We start from the raw sequence: 14,755 nt of genomic DNA on the forward strand, positions 1-14,755 counted from the left end.
CCCATAAAACATCAATAACCTAGGGATGGTAGATTTTCTTTAGTTTTCCATGACATTCAGTTATTAGGAAATAAATAAACTTTACATACACCATTCACATTATCTTACCCGAAGGATAAAAAAGGTCAAAATCCAAGTCACACAAAATTGTTCATCTGGTCCAAGTACAAAATAAAGTACAAAAAAATAAAAGTCTGTTGAGAACCTTCAATATCTCGGGCAAATGAAATCACTATTAAAGACCTACAAAAGCAATATTCACATCCTATCGGGTAAGGTTATGGTGTTTTCCTATTATATTACAAAAATCCGATAGAATCATAGTAATTGAATGTCATGTCAGAAAACTATTGAAAATAGGACAAAGGAGATAGGAGAAATGAGAAATGGGTATGGGAAACACATATTTGAGCCTTATATCTTTTCTTGGAAACCCTTAGCTAGGCCACGATACAAGCTTAAAAAGACCTTGATGAGGATCAATTTGTCTAAGATGCACACCATGGCAAAGACACGTTGACTCCACTAAACTGAAATTTTGATAAAAAAATATATCATATTTAATGCATGAAATACATTCTCTCTTAATGATCAACATCATAATCACCACATCAATACTCAAACCCCAAACACAACTTCAATTCCATATTTACATCTTTCATCACCACTTATAGCCCAAACGCTAGCCAAATTTGCATGATCATTGTCTGTAGTATTTCTTTTTAAAGAGTGGTGAACGAAATAAAGATCATTGAGTCAAAGGAGAAGGAACCACCTAAACTGGGGCAGTTTTTGAATGATTCTTGTGGAAGTTCTCTCAAATTAAAGCCTATCAGGACAATTTGAATAGAAGGATAACCCCTAGTATCTCATACTGGGGAAATTTTTGGGTGGGTCCCATTTTCTCGAATCAAATTTTTTTCATGAAGACCCAAATTGGGACAATTTTATATAAGGGTGCTAAAAACAAAAAGAGTGTTAGGTTGAAAACCCGCAAGGGCGGCCTAAGAAAAAGAGAGCGCTACTAAATCGAAAACCTGAAAAGGCGATTTAGTATCATTAAAAAAAATCCTAGCAGATACCTACATTAAGTATTCTAGGAAAAAATTAGGGAAAGTTAAAGGAACACCCTTATGCAAATGTCTATTGTAGTTTGAGCAAACTGGGGCAATCAAATTATTTCCTCCGAAGGAAAATAAGCAATCACACTTCCATCTCTCGAGGATGAATTTCCAAACAACTTATATTGTGGCAGCATTATTGAGACTAATTGTTCTTATCAATACAATATTGGGACATCAAGCCATCAACAGATCACCTAGTCCGCAGTAGTTAAAAATGGGTTCACACTTCAGTCAAGCTCAACAAAATGAGACAAATTTATATATTAAAGACAATTCATGAACGTACTAGAACATTGGTGCATGACTTCTACCTCTTATTCCACTTTATTTCATTACATTCAGAACTCATGCATGACATCATGACAAACATCACACATAACATACTCTCAAACACTCACTCACTACTTTACATTAATCAAATTCAAACTTTCCGGGGTCCTGTATGTCAATGTGAATTTTAAGATTTCTGGGACCTGTACCTCGATGAGCATTCAAACTTAAGTTTTTCGGATCCTGTGCCTCGACGAGCAACTTAAACTTTTCGGGTCCTATACCTTGATGCGTAAATTTTAAGCTTTCCGGGTCCTGTACCTCAATGTGATAATTTAAGACTTTTCGGGTCTTGTACCTCGATGTGATAATTTAAGACTTTCCGGGTCCTGTACCTCCATGTGAAATTTAAACTTTCTGGGTCCTGTACCTCGATGTGTAATTCAAACTTTCCGGGTCTTGTACCTCGACGTGAATTTTAAGCTTTGTCGGTCCTGTACCTCGATGAGCATTGAAAACCAAACTTTCCAGATCATGTACCTCGATGATCATTCAAAAACAAGCTTTTTGGGTCCTATACCTCGATGTGAAATTTAAACTTTTCGGGTCTTGTACCTCGATGTGAAATTCAACTTTTCTGAGTCCTATACCTCGACCAACAACTTAAACTTTTCGGGTCCTCTACCTCGATGAAAATTTTAACTTTTCTTGTCCTATACCTCGGCGTGAATTTTAAGCTTTCCGGGTCATGTACCTCAACGTGAATTTTAAGCTTTTCAGCTCCTATACCTCGATGAGCATTCAAAATCAAGCTTTTCAGGTCCTATACCTCGAAATCTACCTTTCCAAGGCACCAACCTAAGTCTTTGGTTTTAACTTGTCACTCCAGGTTCTGGTAGTACACCAACCTGCGTTCTCGGCTTTGACCCTTATGTCTCCAAATTCTGGTAGTAAACCAATCTGCGTCTTTGTTTCACGCTTTTAACCCAAATTCTGGCAGTACACCAACATGCGTATTTGGTTTCACCTTTTTAACCCAAATTGTAGCAGTACACCAACCTGCGTCTTTCATTTTAACATGTCACTGCAGGCTCTCGAAGTACACCAACCTGCGGTCTTGGCTTTGACCCTTATGTCTCCAAGTTTTGGCAGTACACCAACCTGTGTCTTTGATTTCACCTTTTCAATCCAAATTCTGGCAGTACACCAAGCTGTGTCTTTGGATTTTACTTGTCACTCCAGGTTCTAGTAGTACACCAACCCGCGTTCTTGGCTTTGACCCTTATGTCTCCAAATTCTGGCAGTACACCAACCTGTGTCTTTGATTTCACATTTTCAACCCAAATTCTTGTAGTACACCAACCTGCGTTCTTGGCTTTGACCCTTATGTCTCCAAATTTTGGGAGTACACCAACCTGCGTCTTTGGTTTCACCTTTTTAACCCAAATTCTGGTAGTACACCAACCTGTGTCTTTGGTATTAACTTGTGATTCCAAATTCTGGCAGTACACCAACTTGCGTCTTTAATTTCACCTTTTCAACCCAAATTATGGCAGTACACCAACCTGTGTCTTTGGTTTTAACTTGTCACTCCAGGTTCTAGCAGTACACCAACATGCGTTATTGGCTTTGACCCTTATGTCTTCAAATTCTGGCAGTACACCAACCTGCGTTCTTGTCTTTGACCCTTATGTCTCCAAATTTTGGAAGTACACCAACCTGCGTCTTTGGTTTCACCTTTTTAACCCAAATTCTAGCAGTACACCAACCTGCATCTTTGGTTTTAACTTATGATTTCAAGTTATAGCAGTACACCAACCTGCATTCTTTGCTTTGACTCCTATATCTCCAAATTCTGGTAGTACACCAACCTGCGTCTTTTGTTTTAACCTATCACTCCAAGTTCTGGCAGTATACCAACCTGCGTTCTTGGCTTTGACCCCCTATGTCTTCAAATTTTGGCTGTACCAACCTGCGTCTTTGGTTTAACATTTTCACCCACGTTCTAGCAGTACACCAACCTACGTTCTTGGCTTTTACCCTTGTGTCCCCAAATTATGGCAGCACACCAACCTGCGTCTTTGGTTTCACATTTTCACTCCAAATTCTGGCAGTACACCAACCTGCGTCTTTGGTTTCGCATTTTCACTCCAAATTCTGGCAGTACACCAACCTACGTCTTTGGTTTCCCCTTTTCACTCCCAAGGGAGGAGGACATTGAGAAAGAAAAAGCGCATACAAACACAACCACTCAAATCCATCAATCTATTCGCAAAAAAAATTCACTTCGACCTTTGTAACCATCTAACCCCCAAAATAATTTTTATTCTTCATTCAGTGCTTTGGTTCTACCTTTTGTTATTCCCATCTTAGATTATAGAGTTTCAGTCATATTTTAAGTTTCATGGCTAAGAAACTCATAGTGAATTATCTTTCAAAAGCATCATTGTTAAGTGTGGTAGTGAGTGTTTGGTACAAGAGGAGATACAATTTCATTTTATCTGCTCTTAAATCAGTTCATTTAGTTCTCAACAAGCTTCAGGTAAGCAAGAGAAAAAAACCAGAGAAAAGAAAGCATCCAAATCGTCTAAACCAATTCAAAAAATTCACGAAGGCAATAAAGTTCATTAGGATATACCGATCAGGTTAGTCATTATTTACCCTTAGGATACACATGTCTCAATAATATGCATATTTCATATTCACATTCAGGAACGTTAAATCCTACACTATATCCATAAACATTTTTCACTGTTTATAAGCATCATTTTCAATTAGTTCGGGTATCGTTTTATTATGGGTGAATGTGGTGCTAATACCTTCCTCAATTCGTAACCGACTCTCGAACCTGGATATAAAAAATCCAAAAGCCCAACAAAATTAGACTTTAACGATTTTTCTACATTTTTAACCATAAAAAGTAGTGGTGACTCTAAGAGGTCGTGTAGTCAAAAATCGGGACGCGAAATCCACCTTATTGAAATAGAGGAATATCTCTCTCCTTATAAAATTTACACAACAACCTCCACGGCTCCACCTTAGCGAAAATATGACTTCATTTATTCAATGTCTAATTATCTTTAACAACTCCTCAATATAAGAGTTTGCTCCCCTATAACATAAACCTTCTGAGTATACTTCATGATGTTATCATAGCCTAACTCTTCAAACTTGTAGTGTAGCTTCTCGTGCCGCCATCTAATACAACATGTCGCATAACCACCTATTTCTAGAAAGTCTTTCGATATATAGAAACTCTATACAAATGTTCACTAACAATCACCTTCTTCAATACTAAGTCACACTAAACCTTGCAGCTGTCTTGAAAAGCCTCAACCGCTATCATCATTGTCTAGTTCAATAATAAGGAGTATACCTATCGTACATACCTTGCGTCAATGATAACCAATGTCCTCACACACTCTTTCATCCAAGCCAATGTTCATGTCACATCCTAAATTAAAGTCAGTCAGTGCCTCTGTGCCTTTGTGGATTTGCTAACAATTAATATCATTTACTATGACGTCAGAAATGCGTCATTAAGGTATATCACTTCTCATCTCAAATAAGATCATTCTCTCATCATTTGGAGAAATATTGTCAGCATCTGTCTCAAGGCCAAACTCAATACTAGAGTCTCTATCTCCAACTTGATCTTAATCTAGTCTATGAACTTCTAGGGTTCTGGATTAACACATATCACCCCGCCACAATTTCCTCATGTTTTCTTCTCTTTCAATTTATCTACTTTATCTTTGCTCAGTACCTTTAACACATTTTCTCTGGCCATCATGTCTTCTTCATCTTTCGCCATTATCGAACGTCGGGCTAAGAGCCATCTATCAATTGCCTCTAATACAAATTGTTGGTGCAAGGGAAGGGATCGTTGTGCAGCGTTGACCACAAACAATCAAATAAAATGCCTAAAGTAAATAGAGGAGAAGAAATAAAAAATTTGGTAACGAGGTTCAGACAACTATGCCTAGTTGATGGAGCATTAAGCGGCTACCAATATATTACTAGAGAATAGGGATTACAAGCTCTAACTCACTCATGGATCCAAATGCTCATGATGTGTTGTTATTTATTGCTTTTATCTGTTGCACATAATAACAAAGACGTGAATCCATATAAAACATTGATATTCTACCTTTTATTAATATTAGCCAATATGGGACTATATCAATAGCATATTTCAAGAATCCCAACAACAGATATAAATCCAAATGGACACTCACATTAGATGAGAATAATTAAATTAATTCATTGAAATATATAAAATTAAAAAAATGAAATTTTACAGGATATAATTTTTATGTATAAAAATATACTAATGAATAAATAATAAAAATCAAATGCAAATTAAAAGTTGAAATTTTTGTTAAAAATAAATTGAACCAAGTACAACAACAATTTTATAGAACATCGAAATTGTTGTAATTTTCACATAAGTATACTTTTAAATAAGTAAAGAGATATTTGTTAGAATCACAAACAAACCTTTAATATTTATAATATCAATGACTTATAAAAATCTAAAAATGATTAATATATAAAAGTTGAGGGAAAATTTCTTTAGAAAATAAATCCTAAACTAAAAAAAGAGGGGATCAACTTATTTAAAGGGTAAGTTTAAAAAACTTATTCCACATCTTATCCATCAATTTTTGGAAAATCTAATAGTTTGAAATAGTGAGTAGATCTAAACTATTAGATTTTCCTAAAATTAATAATTAATATGCGGAATAAAGTTTTTAAACTTACTATTGGAGTAAGTAAATCGATTTGATATTCATCCAAATAGATATATCAATTAAATATATTGTTGATTTAAATTTATATATTCATTATTAAAGTTATTCATTGTATTATTCCATTTAAATTCATCATCTCTAATAAATGGTTTTGGATGAATTTAATTATCTTGATTTTTAAGGATTATGGATCGTATATAATTTAGTCACATGTAGATTATACTGAAGTTCCTCCGATGTAGAAGAAAGATTAGTGTCCAAGGATTTCAGGAGTAAGCGGATATTAGTCTCTAAAAATTCATTTCACTCAATGCCTAGAAACCCATTTGTTACTATTTTTTGTTTGGGACAAAATTGTTACACACATAACTATTTAAAACGTGGGGATCCTATGGTGTCATGAGAGAACAACATAGGTTGCTGTTTTGTGAGGTTGTCATTTGTATGGAAATAACACTTAAAAGTAACTGGCAATGCAAAAGAAACATCTACATTCAATTTGTCATAATCGTTCTCCTTCATGCTGGAAGCATTTCTCTATAGAGAGAATCAAAGTTCAAACAAAAATATTTCATATTTGTAAGTAAGTTCAGATACATGATTTTAGTGATCTAATTTGAAACACATGATTGTATAAAAAAAACATTTAGTGAACGCAATTTGTTTTGTATAGCTAAGGGCATCGATTCACCCTAGGGGTAAGGAACTAAGTCCTTGTGGATATGTGGTTGTCTTCCCAACAAGTGTTACTCACATAAATCGAACATTTGATCTTTAGCTTAGTATAATACCTAAGGATGTAGCGGAACCTTACGTCACTAGACCGACAGCTTGTTGGTATATTAACTATACATTGTTAAATCATCATTTAAAACAATTATTTCTTTCTTTTTTTTGAGAAAAATGTATCATCGACAATTTGGATAGAAAATGGATTAGGATGAATTTAGATTTGGATCCTAATTCATGGAATAAAATTCATCTATCTATCAATTTAAATCCATCTAAATCATATTTGAACATTTTCAATTCATCCATATTTGGACAGATTCCAATCCATCCATGAATATATTTTCATGAATTTGGATTGATGGATACCAATCCATTTGATTAATCATTGGAACTAAAAACAGTTATCAAAATAATAATCATATTAAAACCACTATTTTAATAAAATACTTTTAAAAGCACCTTTGATAATAGTTTTTAAAGTCACCCACTGAAAAGAAAAAAAAATATTTTTCATTTAATTTATCTCCTTTTCTTTAAGTGATATCACCCATTTAAATAACTTTTTTTAAAAAAAAAATTAGTATCCCACTAGCTCAAATATTTTCAGGGCTTCAATATGTAAATATCTAATACGTTATATGCCTCAGAACAAACTTTTAATATTAACAATATTCACATGTCATATAAATTCATTTAAATCATATTTTAAATTATTCAATTCATTCATATCCAAACCTATAAAATTGATCCAATCCATGTTATTTTTTAATTGGAACTAAAAACGCTTTTGAATATAATAATTCTTTTAAAACGACTATTTCAATAAACTATTTCTTAAGAGCACCTTTTAAATAAACTTTATGTTATTTAATTTTTTTTATCAAAGGGTGTAACTACCCCACATATATTAATAGAAAAGCATTACAAAACAAAGTCAATTAGAGAATCTATAGTTAGACAAACCTATTCTATTTCTACTAAAATCCTCTACTATGTTTGTAGGGAGTTCATTCCACCAAGTAAAAGATCTAGACCAAATTCCAAAACTTGCAAGCCTATCTGCACAGGCATTGCATTCCCTATGTATATGAGTGATCCAGCAATCCATGGACTCCATTAAAGATTTGCAAATCTCCATTTGTTCGTGAGCTTCCAAGGGATGTTGACTGATCCATGAAACATTTGCGTAACCAGTAAAGAGTCGCATTCCAACCATATTGAATTCCATTCCTTTTGATTAGCAAACTGAATTGCCATTAAAGCAGCATTTAACTCTGCAAAGAGAGCATGTTGAGATTCGAAAAAAGCAGAAAAACCACCCAAGAAATGGCCATTATGATCCATGAATATTGCTCCTCCTCTAGCTAGACCTGGTGCACCATGAGCAGCACCATCTGAATTTATCTTGACTCTACCCATAGGAGGAGGATTTCAAATGATTTCCTTAATGCTTGGTGCTTTCCTATAGTTAATTTTCACTTGAAGGCTTCTAAGAACCGAGAACTCATGAATACAAGAGCTGGCAAAAGAATTGATAGAGTTTCCAGACAAAGAAGTTGCTACTTTGATCATGTTAATTGCCTGGATAAGAAGGAGATTTTTGTCCTCAAATTTGCACTTGTTTCTGCAATGCCAAATTGTGTAGATAGAGTGGATTATGGCAGCTGTGAACACCTCCTTAAGTTGGATACTTCCATGCAGATTTTTGTGAAGGATGCTGGAAATGGAAGATAAATTGATATGAATACCAAATGTGCAGCTAATCTAGTTCCAAATTTCCTTAGCAAAAGGGAAAATGAGAAAGAGGTGTTCATAATTTTCCTCACTGGTCTTGTAGAGATTACATCTAGAAGTCGTTAAACAACCTCTAGCCTTCATATTTTCATCTGTTGGAAATCTTTTCAATATTAGTCTCCAAGTTGTAAAGGACTTTGAAGGAGGAATATGGGTAAACCATATTTTTGGCACCAATTCAAATCCTGAGAAGCAGGGCTGATACTTTTGAAAGCCTCTTTAAGGCTTAACTTTCCATCATTATATTGTTGCCACACTAACCTGTCTTTGTTGTTAGAGATGAAAATATTCGAAATGTGTAGAGCAATTGTAAGAAACTTATTAGTTAATTCCTAACGAATTATCCGATTGTAGTTGGCAATGAAATCAGCTACTGAAGCCAACAAACGTGAGTGTAATTCACGAGGGATATTAAGCATATCAACCAAGGGCCTATCCAACCAATTATCATTCCAAAAGTTGATCTCCCTACTATCCCCTATCAGCCACATAGAGTTGGATATTGCAAGCTGCAGATTTATTTTAATACCTAGCCATATTGATGACTTGTAATACTTGTTAGGATTACCAAATCTTTTCCTGAAGAAACATGCCCACTCTTGATCAGAGGAAAGCATATCCCAGGCTAGCTTAAGCATTGCAGTCTGGTTTATTGTCTTTAGGGACTTGAATCCTAGCCCCTATTGCTTTAGTATGATTACAGATTTTAGATCAAGCAACTGTGACCAACTTCCTGACCTTGACATCCCATGACCAAATAAAATTCCTCATGCAAGAATCCAAGTGCTTTAGCAGCTGAGTAGGCCATTTATATATGTCACAACTATAAATCAGCATGCCTTGTGTGATTGATTTGACAAGCTCAACCCTGCCCATGATTGATAAGGCTGAACCCTTCCACTTAGCTAGCTTGGTGATTATTCTATCAACAATACCATGTTGATGACCCTTCTTGGGCTTCCCTTTAGAAAGAGGAACACGCAATTACTTGACAGGGAGGCTACCAACATTGAAACCTAGATAGGATGCTAAGTTTGCCATTTTCCTAGAAGTTGCCTTAGCTATGTAGAACTTACATTTGTTGATGTTCATGCTCTGACCAGAGACTCGAGCATAATCAAGGATGAGGTGCTTGAGAGCTAACATGTCCCTTTTTATACCTCTGCATAAAATTAGCACATCATCAGCATAGAGAACCTATGAGGGAGTGAGTAAGTTTCTAGGAACAGATATTGGTTTGATCTTCCTTTCCTCCAAGAGTTTTGTAATTCTTCTACTAAGGACCTCTTTTGCCAAACATAAGATAAGGGGGGATAATGGATCTCATTGTCTGACCCCTCTCTTGCAATTAAAGAATCTTATATTCTTGCCATTGATGCTTATTGAGAGCTTTACAGAATGAATGATTGTGTTGATCCAGGAGATAAATTTCATATTGAAACCAAAAGCTTTTAAAGTGTCAAGCAGAAAATTCCAGTCAAGGGTATCAAAAGCTTTCCTTATGTAAAGCTTATTGGCCATGTTTCTAGCAAAGGTTTTCTCCAGGATCGTTTTGATTTCTCTGTTAGAAACTTCTGCCTGGCCATTTGTTTGTGGATGATAAGGAGATGCTACTTTGTGTCATACACCATAATGTTGCAATGCCTTGGTCAGCTGTGAATTGAAGAAATGTGAACCTCCATCACTGATTATGACCCTGGGTGCTCCAAAACTGTTGAATATGTTTTTCTTTAAGAACTTCACTACCGTTTTGCCATCCACTTTAGGAGTTTCTATGGCTTCCACCCACCTTGAAACATACTCGACAGCCACCAAAATGTATTCATTTGAAAATGATGATGGAAATGGGCCCATGAAGTCCATGCCCCAGCAATCAAATACCTCCACTTCCATGATGTTTTGTAAAGGCATTTCATTTCTTTTTCCTATTCCACCTGACCTTTGGCATGCATCACACCTTTGCACATGGAAATGTGCATCTTTGAACAGGGAGGGTCAGTAAAAACCAGATTGCAATACCTTCACAGCGGTTCTCTCACCATTGAAATGCCCTCCATAGGGTGAGTTGTGACAATGCCACAATATATTGCTAGCCTCATCAGAAGCTACACATCTCCTCAATAATCCATCAGCTCCTGCCTTGAATAGATAAGGATCATCCCACAAGAAATGAGTTGCATCCCTAAGAAATTTCTTTTTATGATGATAGTTAAAATCATCAGGGATAACACCTGCTGCTTTGTAATTGGCCATATCAGCAAACCATGGCCTTTCTTGTATACTAAGCAGTTTTTCATCTGGAAATTCTTCAACTATCCCTTTTTCCATTGTGGTCACCTCATCATTCACCAATCTGGATAAGTGATCAGCTACCAAGTTTTCCTTGCCACTTTTGTCTTTGATTTCAAGATCAAATTCCTGCAACAACAAAATCCAACGAATCAGTCGTGGCTTGGAATCTGCTTTTGTCAAAAGATACTTGATAGCTGCATGATCTGTGAAAATCACAACTTTAGATCCAATCAAGTAGCTTCTGAATTTTTCTAAAGCATACACAATAGCTAGTAATTCTTTTTCAGTTGTGGCATAATTCATTTGAGCATCATTTAACACTTTACTAGCATAATGTATAGCATGAAACATTTTATTCTTTCTTTGACCTAGCACTGCACCTACAGCATAGTCACTAGCATCGCACATCAATTCAAAATCAAGATTCCAATCAGGTGCAATAATAATAGGAGCAGAAACTAAATTTTGTTTCAATTGTTCAAAAGCTTTAAAGCATGCATTATCAAAAATGAAAGGAGTATCCTTATTCAGAAGATTGCTCAAAGGTTTGGCAATCTTAGAGAAATCTTTGATGAACCGTCTATAAAATCCAGCATGTCCGAGAAAGCTTCTGATTCCTTTAACATTTGACGGAGCTGGTAGCTTTTGAATGACTTCAACCTTTGCTTTATCAACCTCCATGCCTTTTGATGAGATTTTGTGGCCCAGAACAATACCTTCAGTCACCATAAAGTGACATTTCTCCCAGTTCAAGATAAGGTTTGTTTCAACACACTGTTTCAGCACGGTGTCCAAATTCATCAAGCACAGATCAAAAGAAGCTCCGAACACAGATAAGTCATCCATGAAGACTTCTATACACTTTTCCACCAAATCTGAGAAGATAGCCAACATACATCTCTGAAAGGTTGCAGGAGCATTACATAATCCAAATGGCATTTTCCTGTAAGCAAAAATACCAAATGGGCATGTGAAAGCCGTTTTCTCCTGATCTTCTGGATTAACAGTGATTTGATTGTAACCGGAGTAACCATCCAGAAAACAATAGAAAGCTTGACCGGATAATCTCTCCAGCATTTGATCCATGAAAGGTAATGGAAAATGGTCTTTCCTTGTGGCTTTATTCAGCTTCCGGTAGTCAATACACATTCTCCAACCTGTGACAGTTCTGGTTGGAATTAATTCATTTTTTTCATTGGCTACCACAGTCATCCCTCCTTTCTTTGGCACCACCTGGACTGGACTCACCCAGGCACTGTCTGAAATGGGATAAATCATTCCGGCTTCAAGCATCTTCACCACTTCCTTTCTGACTACTTCTTTCATAGTTGGATTCAATCTTCTCTGAGGTTGAGCTACAGGCTTAAAATCATCCTCCATTAGAATTTTATGCATGCAATATGAAGGACTGATACCTTTCAAATCAGCTAGTGTCCAGCCTATTGCTCCTTGATTCTCTTTGAGGACTTCAATCAGCTTTTTCTCCTCCCGTGGTGATAAAGAACCACTAATGATCACTGGCTTTTCAGCTTCACCTTGTAGAAACACATATTTTAAATGGGAGGGTAACAACTTCAATTCCAGTTTCTGGTTAGCCTCCTTGTTGTCAACTGCTTTTTCAATGTTTTCCAATGCTACTTGCTTCGGAGGAATCTCTTTGAGTGAATCAAGATCTTGCAAACATCTTTCAATCTCTTGCTCCTCTTCCTCATTAAACCTTGTGTACAAGTTTATCAAAGCTTTCGCTAAAGGATCATATGACTGTGGCTGTTTAGTTGCTTCATAACACACCTCATCAATAACGTCAATAGAGAAACACTGTCCTTTGTCTTTCGGATATTGCAAGGCCTCAAAAACATTGAAATTTACTTCGTCATCCTGCACTCTTACTTTTAGTTTACCTGCATCCACATCAATCATAACTCTAGCTGTCTTCATGAATGGTCTACCCAAAATCAACGGGACCTCGACATCTTCTTCCATATCCAAGACCACAAAATCAGCTGGAAACATAAACTTGTCTACTTTCACCAGCACATCTTCTACAACACCATGTGGATATTTCACTGACCTGTCTGCTAACTGTAATGACATTCTGGTAGGTCTAGCTTCCAAATCACCAATTCTTCTCAACATAGACAGTGGCATTAGGTTGATACTAGCTCCTAAGTCCAGAAGTGCTTTTCCAAGTGTTAGATTTCCAATAGTAACAGGCAGTGTGAAGCTTCCAGGATCCTTCGCCTTCAGAGGAATGTATTTTTGAATAATAGCACTGCAGCTAGCATCCAGTTCAATAGTCTCCTCCTCTATGAATCTTCTCTTCTTTGTCAACAATTCTTTCATGAATTTAGCGTAGGTAGGCATCTGCTCCAAGGCTTCTGCAAATGGAATATTGATCTGAAGCCTCTTGAATATATCCATAAATCTTGCAAATTGCCTTTCTTTTTCTCTTTTTGTTGGAACATGTGGATAAGGTAAGTCTCTCACAGGTGGAGCTTTTAATGCACTCTTCTCATGGTTTTTCATCTCACTCTCTTTTTCTTTGTTTTTCTCTTTCTCACTCTTATGTACATCCTCACTTTTATTTTTCAACACCTCTTTCTCACTTTCTTCTTTTTCACTCTCAATCTTTTCCTCAACAACAATCACATTCTTTTCACTCAAATTCTCACCAATACCTTTACCTATCATCTTACCACTCCGTGTGGTAATTGCTTTGCACTGCTCCTTCGGATTAGGTTCGGTATTTGCTGAAAATGCTCCTTTATGAGAGTTTGCAAGCTGCTTTGCTAATTGGCCCACCTGGGTCTCCAAATTCCTGATAGATGCATCAGTATTCTTCTGGTTAGCCATCGACATTTGCATAAATTGATTCAATGTGTCCGCCAATTGTGAATTCTGATTTTGTGGCGGTTGTTGATATTGTTGGTTCTGGAATGGTGGTGGCCTGTTAGAAGAAGGTCCGACATCCTGTTTCCAAGGTTGGCTGAAATTTTGATTGGCTCCTCGAGAGTAGTTGTTCTGATACTGACCTTGCCTTGGCTGATTAGACATGTATTGAACTTCCTCCTCCTTGGGCTCACAATTACTTGTAGGATGATCTGGTGTACACGCGTCACATCTATTCACATGCCTCCTGGATGATGATTCTTGCATTTCCTTCAACTGTTTTGGAATATTTGCCAATTGCTTTGTCATTTCTTCCATTTGCTGTTGAAAAAGCTTGTTTTGTGCTAAGATTGCATCATTCCCTACAAGTTCTATCATGCTTCTTCGTGTGGGAGCTCTATTGTGTTGATCCTGTTGGTCATTGATGGCCATAGACTCAATTATGTCAATGGCTTCTGTTGGAGTTTTAGCCATCAAAGATCCTCCAGATGTGGCTTCAAGGATCAACTTGTGTTGTTAGAATAAGCCATTTTTGAAAATATGGATTTGTGTCTTTGCATCGAATCCATGGTTTGGACATTTCCTCAACATTGATTTGTACCTCTCCCAGGCTTCACATAAACTTTCACCTACAAACTGAGAGAAAGTAGAAATAGCAGTTTTAAAATCCAAAAATTTTGATTGAGGAAAATACCTAGCCATGAATTTTTCCTCCAATTGGTTCCAATCCGATAAAATTTGTTGTGGTTGATCAAGGAACCATTCCTTGGCTTTTCCAATGAGGGTCAAAGGAAAGAGTCTCAGAAATACATCTTCCTCCTCATTCTCTATCACGCCAGCAGTACCACAATGTAAGATGTGCATAGGGATCCTCACGATCCAGACCAGCGAAAGGGTTGG

General features: G+C 36.4%; 1 pseudogene; it reads right to left on the reverse strand.

Moving 5' to 3' along the window:
* Window positions 9,998-14,329, reverse strand: LOC109353977 (annotated as a pseudogene).

Source organism: Lupinus angustifolius, chromosome LG08 (genome assembly GCF_001865875.1).
Source record: "Lupinus angustifolius cultivar Tanjil chromosome LG08, LupAngTanjil_v1.0, whole genome shotgun sequence".
NCBI classification, from domain to species: Eukaryota; Viridiplantae; Streptophyta; class Magnoliopsida; order Fabales; family Fabaceae; genus Lupinus; species Lupinus angustifolius.